At 40.9% G+C, this 12,039-nt stretch overlaps 1 long non-coding RNA gene across 1 annotated transcript; it reads left to right on the top strand.

Moving 5' to 3' along the window:
• On the top strand, positions 6,404-7,704 carry LOC110435765. Its single transcript, XR_002453623.1, has 2 exons — positions 6,404-6,892; positions 7,170-7,704. It is a non-coding gene; the product is annotated as an uncharacterized LOC110435765 (long non-coding RNA).

The following is a 12,039-nucleotide window of genomic DNA, read 5'->3' as shown; positions in this document are numbered from 1 at the left end:
CAATAAAAGCCAACCTATCATCCCATCTGTCCATAATCATCTGTTGCACATGCTCATCCCTCCTAAGCTTCCACTTAGAGCCACTATCTTGGTCTAAAACCCAGACTGCAAGAGTTTGAGAAGGCCCCAAATAATCTTTGTGGCCAAATCTTCATTGAATTGATCAAGAGTGTACTGACTGTTCCTATCAAACCATATGTCATGTTGTTGCTCAGCCATTTCCACTAACCCATATTCACCATCAACAACGTATTGAGCAACCTTAACAACTAGCCTAAATGCACTGCTAGGATCGATCCTAGCATCATCATAAACAATGAAAAACATGAGTAACTATGCACAGTCAATACTACATAGCTACGGTGATAAAGTGCTTACCAAGGAGGGCAATCACCACTAGCCATTGTGACACGAGAGATGAGGACGTACTACATCAAGCGCCTATGAGCGGAGGAGGACCAAGTCAGCGGCCATGAACCCTAACCCTAATCGACGCGGGATCTGGGTCCTAAGGAGGGAGTATGACCACATACCTTCGATTCGTCGTCGAGGGATGAACCACCGGGCACCACGGTCACCGGCCATGGTGGTCGTCATGGCGGTGGAGACACTAGAAGGGAGCAGCAGGCTGGTGGCGGGCTAAAGAAGAAGGAGTCAATGCGGGGGGGGTGAAAATGAGGGGGACTGAGTAGGCGAGGGCGGGATGAAAGGTCCAAATGCCTAGAGGGGGTGAATAGCCTATTCAAAATTTCTACACACTCAACTAGACAAGTTGATTAGTAAAACAAATGGCGAAGCAATTCTAGCCCTAGCTCAACTAAGCTATGCAAGCCACCTATACAAACTAATACAAGGCTAAACAACTAGCAAAGTATGCAAGTAAGTAAAGGAGTGGAGAGTGATTGTTATACCAACGTTGTAGAGTAGAGATATATCCAACCAGTCACTCTCAATCACAACCACTATAGATAATCCTCAGCAAGTGATGACACAAGATTGATACCGAGGTTCACTTGCTTCCCGGCAAGCTAGACCTCATTGTGGTGATACACCCACTTGATGGATCACGAGCTAATTGACAATCCAAAGCCAAACCCTCAGCGGGTGCCGCACATCCACTCACAAGATGGGGATCCTCCAAGTCATGAGCAATCTACTAGAGTAGCCAATTGCGATCTCCCATGGGGAAGACTCAAGAACCCCTCACAAATCACTTGGTGAGGCTTGAAATAATCTCCAATCACGAGCTCAACACCTTCGCTGCTCCAAGCCGTCTAGGGCATCCGGAAATACCCAAGAGTAACAAGAAATCCGCAGCAAACTCAAGGATCAAGTGCCACTAGATGCTCTCACTCAATCTCACTAGGATTAGCAATCAAGCAAGGAGATGAGTGGAGGGAGTGTTCTCTAACTCAAAGTATGTCTCAAGTATGCCAAAGTGCAAGCATGAACCCCCCAAAACCGGCCACCTTCTATTTATAAGCCCCCTCAACAAATAGAGTCGTTGGCTCTATTACTGGGTAAAACTCGGGAGCACGGACGCTCGACCCCTGTGTCTGGTGCTCTGAAGTTAGCCACGTCTGAACCTTTGAATCTCACGCATCGATCTCTAACGGCTACTTGCAAACCACCGGATGCGGTCAAGTGAACACCTGACGCGTCCTGTACACACCGGACCCGTGCGAAGAGAGGATTGCAAAGACGTGGGGTCACCGGACGCTGAACACCGGACCCGTCCTATACACACCGGACACATACGCAGAGAGGGTTGCAAAATGCTCGAACACCGGACACTGAGCACCGGACTCGCTCCGGTGCTTCTGATGCTTTGTCAGAAACCCTTGTAGACTTGTTTGCTGACCCTAACAGCCACCGGATGCACGAACAGCAAACCCCCTGCGTCTGGTGCTGCGCGTCCGGTGCGCTCTGCTCACTGAGCTAGGCACTGACAGTACACCGGACGCTAAGGCCAGCGTCCGGTGCCTACGCACACTGCATCCGTGAGAAACACTTGCGACTTCTCCAAATTTCCCACCGGCGCAATAGAAAATATGTGTTTCATTTTCTCAAAAGCGTTGAATCCCACCTCGCAAGCTCGGTGGGAGGGAGAGAGGAACCTAAAACCCTCTCAACCCTAGGAACTCCAACTCCTTTGCAAATGTGCTAACACCACCAAGTGTCCACTACCAAAGTGCATGTGTGTTAGCTTTTCACAAACATTTTCCCAAAGGAGTTAGGTTAGCACTTTACTAGATCCTAATGCATATGCTCAAGATATGGACCTAGTATCACTTGATTCGAGAGATGACCGTGATTTTCCCTCTTGATAGTCGGCTATCTATCCTAAATCCGGTCAAACACTTCTCTACTCAACTTAGACCGGCAAAAGCAAAACCCTATGTTTATACCTTTGCCTTGTTCACTTTACTCCTTGTCTATCACCATGATCTCCACTTCATGCTTCATCTCTTTGTAATCATGTGGCCACCTTTCCATGCCACCTTGCACCTTCATCACATGTGTTGCTATGCCTCACTCAAATCACTTAAACACAAGGCATTAGCAACTTGGTGTCATTAATTACCAAAACCAAACTTGGGCTTTCACGGGCCTGGAGAGTGAAAGGGTTGGGCAAGGGCACCGATGTCATTTCACGTGCCCATGCTGACTGTGCAACACCCTGTAAGTCTGACCTGGCATGCCACATAGGCAAATGTGGTAAAAATGAAAGACTCACTAAGTAAAAGTGCTAAAGATGTAAGCGTCATTATAAGGGTGAGAATCCGATAAGCGCCATCCGTTATAATGGTAAATATGTAAAATTCCCGAGGAGGTTGGAAAAAACAATCTCGGTTAATGCTTTTTGCCCGCATTGGTTAAGTTTTTGTGTAGTAGGGATTGGACAGGCTAAAATTTTTGCTCGACTAAACTTGTATAATCTATGTATCCCATGTACTACCCCCTCTGATCTGCTAAACATGATATGACCCCATATTCATTGCTAGTCTGACATGGTGTGTGATTCTTGCATGTCAAAACACATTAGACACAATGCTGATGTAAATTTTTGCATTCCATGAATGAAAAATTTATTAGAATGTACTAATAGTGTTTTGCAGTCAAATGACTGTTAAATTGTCATGAGTTTTTTTTTCTTTTCTCTATTATCACAGATTCACAAGAGGTGATCTGTAGCTTCTTCATAGGCTAAAGTTGGAACTCTTTTTACTCATAATTATTTATTAAAAGGAGTGGTTTCTTTAGGTTAACATATAACGCCGGTGGTTTAGTGGTCTTGTCATAATAATGTGGATTATGATTGGTTAAGAAGATTGTGTGGTTAGTCCTCTAAAAAAAAGCATAGTCCTAGACACTATTGTTGGAAGCTAAGTGAAGTACACTTGCATACCACACGCATTGGAGCCACGGTACCGCACATATGCGAATTTGTGTTCCATGAATGAAGATTTATTATTAGAACATGCTAATAATGTCTCATAGGTGAATTAATGTTTAATTGTCATGAGATTTTGAGTTTATTCCTTTATCATCATGGGTGTGTTTGATGCTTACAACGGATGTATGCAACTGTGTATAATAAGAGTGATCTAGTGCTTTTCATAGGCTGAAGATGGATAAAAGGAGTGGATTTTGTTTCTAGCATGGTAAACATATACAATGCTATAGTGGTTTAATTTACTGGTCTTGCCATTACTATTAATGTGAAGTATGACTGGTTAACAAGAGTATGGTTCGTCCTCTCAAAATGGATGCACATATGGTAGTACATTCATGTAGAGCATCACTATGGTAACGACATGACAAGGCTGACCTCTAACTCCTTTTGAATTATTAGGACAAAAAGTTAAGTACGACCATGTTGTCTCCAACTGATGCTATATATCTACATTGCCATGTCTTCACTGCAGAAATGGAGTATCAAGATGAAGGAGAAGGATCAGGAGCGCTTCCTCCAGGAAAAGTCTACAATCATGAACTGGCTAAAGGACTTCAAGCCTTCCGACATTCTGATATCTGATGTGTATTTTTAGTCTCTTAGGGTATGAGAGTTTTGGCACTAAAAACCTGTACACTGGTATCCCCAGTTTTTAGTCTCTTAGGATATGAGAGTTAATTTGGCACTAAAAACCTGAACATTAGTATCTCCAGTTTTATGTTCTGATTGTTGTTTTCATAAAAGCAGAGGTTTCTCGTTTTTTTAAAAAAAAAATTACAACCATGTTGATTTTTAGGCCAATGTCTAGATGGGCTCTGCGCGTGCAGCTTCTTCGCCGCAGCCGGAGCCGGGAGGGTGGAGTTCCAAGACGGCTTTATCTCTATATATCTAAAATGGTTCCAGCTTCTCTACTCGGCACTTAGAAGCGCTTCTCTGTCCATCCGTGTGGCTCCTCTAGTGCCTGAGCTGCCGGCGAAGCCGAAACAGGAGCACAACCAAATGGGCTCATGCTACCGTCGACCCCATCTGAACCCAACTTGCAGATCCATATGACATGGGTGCGAGGGTGTGAATAGTTGTTGGACATGCTTACGTACAGTATTCTCTCGGCTGTCTAATCTAAATAAAAGTTGTATTATTGTGTCAGCGTGCATATGACACCCCTCGCATGCATACAACAAATCCAACACATGCATGATCAGAAAATTGCAAAGCAAATCAACATTCGGTAAAACGAGGACGCTCTGTTTGTATTAATTTTTTCAAGATGAATAAAGAATCTAAAAAAAAGAGAGGTTGAAGCCTGGCCTCGGCAACACAAATGCATACACGTACGTATTGTTTATCAGGGCATATTTGTGTATCTGCTGCAGATTTTGTACGTGTACGTTAGTGCCATGCCAGGGGCATGCATGGGTCTTGCATTTGCTCGTTGATGCAAGATTATCAGAGACTACCACACTCCTAATAGGACAGGACAATAATTTGCTGATAAATAAATAAAATGGTTTCGTTTCTACTAGCACGTCACGAGACGCGACCATTATTGAAAGATATCTGAGAACGTATAGAAAGAAAAGGATCATGTTTTCTATTGCCGATTGAAACGTACTACAAGGGTGAGATTTGTCCACACTGAAGAATGCATATGCTCCGTGCGTTGTCGCTAGTGTAAAAATTTGCCCGTTGATTCGACACTGTGTTCAGAGTTAAAAACGCCTCAAGGCCCTTGTAACTCATACTGTATACTTTTAGCTAGGTGTCATTCATCAGAGTTAAAAACGCCACATATAGTACATGCATGCATGCATTATTATAGTACTTCTCCCAAGTCCCATCACATGTAACACAATATAAATTTGTCTAGATTTATTCTAAGCCAATTTTTTTATCTTCCTATATCGATATTTTTATTTTTATTATATATGTCATCAGCAACGCAAATGATATTACTGTATTCTTTATGAAGTGTGTTTCATAACTAATGCAATATAAATTACTACTATGTCTAACAAATTGTCATATTGGAGACTGTATCGACGTTAGTGGACTTATATTTCTAATCTTCGGAACAAGTAACATTCGGTGATTCAGCGACTCTCAGTCTCAATATATAGTTTCATGGTACAATTACCAAGACTATAAACTAGGTAATCGAGCCACAAGAGTTTCATGGGGATAAAACTTCTCTCTCATCTGATGAAACTCCTTCATTTAATGACTCTGTCAAGTCAGCAATTTTGCTTATGTGGCACCGTATTTAATGTGCATGACACTCCCATAAAACATGCATTGTGGCTCGGTTATCTAGTTTATAGTCTTTGTAACTGTACCATGAAACTATGCATTGAGAGATCCCCAACCATGGCTTATCGGGTGCTTGTAGCAATGAAGGTTGAATAATGCAGGACACTAGGCATACGCCAACACAAGAACAGGCACACCAAATTCCAAATCTTGGGCCGCGCATTTCACTCAACCACTCCCCTACCGGCTGCCCCCTCGTCACAGCTAGGGTTTCGCCTCCTGCGCGCCCTCGCGCCCGTCATGATCATGATGGACGGCTGCCATGCCTCCCCGCGTCTCCAACAGCGGCCACAGCTGTAGGTCCGGCTCTCTGCCGCCGTGTTCTTTGTCACCATTCATTCCGGCCTTTATGGTTGTTTAATGCCGTCTGTTTTTTTCCATGTGGTTGTGCCTGTGGCCGTTTCAATGCCTAGTTCTACGTGTCCAGTGTCATTGACATGCAGGCTCCAGTCTCAGTTGCTCCTACCTGTCAGTGACAAGATACAGTACTGGTTTGATAAACGCATCGAATGAGCGAGCATTCATCTTTTTTTTTATAGTTTTGGTGACTTCAAAATTTAGCAGCAGTAATCATTTCACATATCATGACCATGCCCCTGGACCACGCCACCACCTGTGTGCTTGCGTCTATAGATACCCATGCTCCTCACACCCCTTCCTGCAAACAAATAGAGATGAGAAGATGAGAGAGGGGGCCGGGAGAGGGACCTGAGAAGATGAGGGAAAGATATGAAGCTATTTGCTTCTGAGTGGAATGTTGTCTGGTTCAAGGTCTCGCTTGTGATTTAAGGATGATTTGTGCATGCGTAATTTTTATTCCTTGAATCTATGAGATCTCGGACCAGGCTTCATTCCCCTCAGCAATAGCTTCAAATGATATCGCGAGAGTTAGGAGCTAGTACTATATAAATTTGGTCTGGCTCTTTGATTTTGAAATACTCGTTAGCTGGAGTGTTTGTGAGATCCCTGGGTGTTCTTAGTATGTTGTGGGGTACTGTACTTCCACTCCTGGATCTTATTACTCCACTGTGCCTTTTTTGTTTGCTTGTTTGTTGGGAATCGAGGAGCAGCAAAGATTGGTGTAATGATGGCCTGCTTTGACTCCTCTTTCCTCTGTGTATCTGGCAGGTGATGAAAGTTTTCATCATTACCTTTTGATTGGAAGAATCTTCGTTTTCTCTCTCCTCTCTCTCGTTTCTCTTGTTCTCTCTCTCTCTTTGCTTCTTCGTATATTCATTTTTCTTCCTTTCCATCTCTCTATGCTTGCATGGATTGCTGGTACGGTGTTCACATGGTTTTCTAGAACTGGTATTCACAAAGCTGGTGCAAACTTACTATATCTGTATCGATCTGACATATTCTTGTTTGTGATATCTATTACTTATTTCTAGGCTATCTTTTCTAGGTTTGAGGATAATTTGTGGTGCCAGACCTGCTTCAAAGGTTTGGAGAGCTTCCGGACAAGATCCAGTATCTATATGCGCGTATTTTCTTCATGTTATGTTGGTCCCCCTGGAGGTTGTTACATATGTTTTCAAACATCAGGAGCTCCTGTATTCCAATAACAAGATAACATCGATGTATAAATACTCCAGTGTGTGTTTGTTCTTCGCATCAGGCCGGCAGCGCCTGATATATGAGGTGTTGCCTATTGATGCAGAGCAGTGTGTGAACTCGTTTGATGTACGGAGTACGTCTGTATGGAGATTTGAATGGTTCGATTATTAGTCTTTTGCCTCTTACATTTTTGAAGTGATGTCTGTGTATGAATCTTCGTACTCATAAGAGAAGTAACCTGATATATGAGTTTTTATTTCTGCCTGTGTAATCTTTGAGCTACCAAGCAAATACTGTATATTTGATCGATGTGCCTTGTACTTCCTTTGTTTCAGAAAAAGGCAAACTGTATATACTTTGTGTCGCATGAACACTACTTGTTGGTATTATTGTCTATGTGACTGTGTTGTTAACAGTTCCACCTACGTACTATTATTTTGTGCTGCAACTTGATCTTTCTAGATAGATAATATAAAGTACGTAGGGGTTTTAGGCTTTTAGCTACGTACGCTCTTGCTGAGGATCTATTTCTAATTTATCTACCCTAAATGCATGCGTCATTGTTTGACGTATTCATCATTCAGCAGCTGCAGGTCACATTTTCTTCAGGACAGGTCCGTATTTCACGGCATATAGTAAATTAGTAACTAGGTCAAAAATATTACCATGCTTCTTCAGTTCGAACATGTCAAGGTCAACATCATCGGTTCCTCATAATTTTGGAGGAATTTCGGATCTGGATAAATTCAGTACGTTCTGTATGAACTGCTGAATTTTTTGCAATGCAGTGCATGTCAACAAGAGAAAGATTTTCAATTTCCCTATAGCAGGCTATAGCTCTTATACATCACCCAAAATGATCATGGGTTTTCTTTACTCCATGCGCATAGTACTACGCAGCAGCAGTGCAGCAGTGAAGAAATTAAAATAGAGGAAGAAAAAACTCTCCAAGAGTATATGCACTATATATGGAGTATGAACAATGCAGGCTTTGGTCTGTAGTAAAAGAAAAAACTAACGGACTGTTCGGTTTGGGGAGTCAGGGCCGTTCTGGACGGGTGCTTCTCTCTGAAATAAGTTGGTCTGGCAAAATGAACTGGACTGCAGTGTTAATTACAGAGGGCGGGATCTTGTCCTGACTCAATCCAAACAAAATGATATAGCTAGGCTCGGTTTTTTTATTGGTTCTGTTGAACTATAAAGTCAGTTGCCCACTTTCCATCGGTTTAAACTTTTCAGTTCAGTTGGTTGTTGCATACAACTTAGAGCCACACAGGTCTTGAGTGCAAATCCTAATTAACACAATTAAATTAAATTAAATAATATACAAAATAATTGTCGCTCACTCCTATTCCATGTTTAATGCCTAGAAAGCATCCATGTGAGGGGGGACACCAAGCCAGCTTAATCTTTTGAGTTTAATTGGTCAACGTGCATGTAACTCGAAGGAATTACTCTCGAATCACTTTGTCCTACAATCCAAACATGATGTCAAGATCCTGACACTATCACACACAATTTTTAGAGACGAACAAAATTTATTTTTTATATAGGTCATTTCTAAAAATGTAACTAGGAACGACATTAATTGTAAAATGAGGCATTTTAGAGAGGGACAAAATTGATTGTCATAGGTGCTTTTGAAACAGTAACTACGCCACTGATTGGCTCACTCCTATTCCATGTTTAATGGCTAGAGAGCATCCATGTGAGAGGCGCGCCTTTTACGCCAGCTTACTGAGTTTAATTGGTCAGCGTACATGCAACTCTAAGGAATTACTCTGGAATCACTTTATCCTACAATCCAAACATGATGTCAAGATCCTGACACTATCAAACACAATTTTTAGAGACGGACAAAATTTATTTTTTATATAGGTCATTTCTAAAAATGTAACTAGGAACAACATCAATTGTAAAATGAGGCATTTTAGAGAGACAAGATTGATTTTCTTTTTTTAAAAAAGGACTGTGGTCATAGGTGTTTTCTGAAACAGTAACTACGCCATTGATTGTAAAAATGAGGTATTTTTAGTGTCTCCAAAATTTACTAGTTTTATTACGTTGACTGTCCATGAAATAAATTTTCAGGTCGATCGCTGATGATAATAATTTTCAAATGTTTTAAAAATCATAAAAAAAATGTATTAAGCAACACCAAGAATTAGGGAAAAACATATTTTTTGCTTGCACGAGGAGCTATTGCACGGTCGTAGTGTCCCAAGCCTCTATCGAACGGTTTTTTACACAGGTGTGCTCATAGATATTCAAAAATCAGATTGTTTAATTCGGGGAACAATCTCGAATATTGATGCACCAAGGCATAGTATGTGCAAGCGAGAACTGTTTGGGGTGAGGGCACATGCGCTTCCACCTTTCCTTGTAAAAAAAGTCAAGATCCAATCCAAGAGATTTTATGAATTTTCCAAATAAAGCTTAAATTCATCATATGGTACTCTCAAGTCACTCAAGTGGTGTAAGAATCCTTACCAAGGCTTTTCTACATAGCCTCACATCCTATCTCTAAAGCTTATGTGGAGTTCATGGGTAAAGGATGATTGAGAGGCATACTTTGCATTGCATATATCGAAAATTCAAAGAATGGATCTATGGAGGAATATGTCAAACAATCTATCAATCAAGATGTGCAAGTGTGTAGAACTTGGACGTAAACTTGACTCCTTTTGAAGAGAGAGATCTCTCCACTTCTATAGTTTTAAGATCATGGTTATCTTTAATTTTCTCACCTTTCTTTTCTTTTTCTTTTTTCTCATCGTTTCTCATTTTTATTTTGTTTTCTTTTTTCATTGCATATTTTTGCATAGCCCATGTCTCTTTTCAAGTTTTATGGAGAGAGATCACTAAATATATAGTCTTTATTTGATTGGGAGATGGAAACACATGTTTTTTTGCTTACTCTCTATATAAGAGTATAGCGTATACATATTTGGGTAGAGTGTACGTGATCTCCATTGTGAAAGCATGAAATTTCTCTCACTAGGGCACAAGGTTTGACAAAACTCAGTACAATAGCTAGTAGCATATGTTGAAAGTTTTTGCATCATTGTAACAACATCTGGCTTTGGTAGGTATTTTTCACCATTTTGGAACTTATACGGAGGACATAACCTTATTTTGAACAAGGTAAAAGCTCATTCCAGACTTTGCAATATCATACCCCCACACACAACACCTAGATTCGGCACTAGCATTTGCATCCCACAAAGTTTTAAGTTCAAGGCAAGATCATTTTTCACCAACAAACTCAACTAAGGAGAGTATCAAATTGTAAATTATTAGACACTTGCAAAAAATCAACAAAGCAAGTATTCATCATATCCAAAGTGAAAGATTATATCAACCTCATATCTAAAGTTGGGAGTTCTATTCTCTCCTTTTTTAAAAAAGAGCAATGAAATAAAGGAAACGAACTAATTGCATGTTGTTAGATTCAATTCTAGTAATGACCAATAATGCATAGTGATCTATTGATTTGAGATAGTGTTTACTCGTACTATCTTATATAATATAATAGATGGCCACTTTTGTAGTGTCCTATTTGTCTTTTTTAAGAGGTGGCATAAGACAATTTGATGGGGATGGATTCTCGATCTTCCGTCAGGTTCAAGATAAACAAAGATTTAGTCAAAGAGCGACACACCGATCCGGATTCAGATCACAAAGACCTGAACCCTACAACCTTAGCACCATGTCTCCTCTGGTTATTAACCATGTCACAATCCGCTTGACCTCACCACGAAGGCTAATCCCTACTGCGAATCGAAGAACACAAGCAAGAACAAGATAAACACAACTCGATTGAAGTGATAATTGCAGATATATGATTAAGCACTTAAAGTTGGGGTCTCGCAAACTGATAACAACTATTTGATGACATATTGATCTAAAGAAAAACTCAAACCCTAACGTAAGTGGTGTCTACTGATTATATAGCCTAAAGGGCATCCAGGGACCCATCTTCACGTCCATAAGGTGCCCAAACACATTACAAGGCCTAACAGGCCAAAAGACGGTGATGCAACGCCTTGATAGATTCTAAATGTCAACTTGTTTTGACGATTCTTGTTGACTCTGATGGGATTTGGGCCTCAAACCAAAGCCATTGGTTAGCTTATAAAATTATCTTTCCATCATATGTGGATCACTAAAAATGGAGTTTGGTGCATCCTGGGCATCTATTTTACTATAGACTGCTCCTGGAGCCCAAGATGGACTAAAACTTAACATGGATTGGGCCTCTGACTTGGCTTGGACGACATTGCTAACCTCCTAAGGTGGTGGCCAAGGGGTAGGACGTCCAAATGCTTTCTTTGGGTGTTCTCCATCTCCTAGGGTATGCTCTAACTTGGGCCAGGATCCTAAGGGTAAATAACAAGCTCATGATGCTGATGTAGCTCACGATAGAAATAGCAACAACATGTCTTAATAATTTGGAGGCCTTGCCAACATGATATTGAGGTCAAACTAGATCCATTTGAAAGCTTATCAAATAAGATTTTCATAAAGTATGTATGGACCTCAAAATCACTCTGGACAAAGGAGTTTTGGCCTTCCCAATAAAGTGATATTGGCCCGCTAGCGAACTGAAAATTTGGCATTGATGACCTTGCACTTTGAGACACATTCATATCTACAAGCAAATAATGACATATACATGTGGAACCAAGTGAATCATACCAAAAATTATTATGCAAATA

The sequence above is a fragment of the Sorghum bicolor genome, chromosome 1 (genome assembly GCF_000003195.3).
Source record: "Sorghum bicolor cultivar BTx623 chromosome 1, Sorghum_bicolor_NCBIv3, whole genome shotgun sequence".
Taxonomy (NCBI): Eukaryota; Viridiplantae; Streptophyta; class Magnoliopsida; order Poales; family Poaceae; genus Sorghum; species Sorghum bicolor.
Note: the sequence above shows the minus strand (reverse complement) of the source record. Positions and strands in the feature narration are given on the sequence as shown.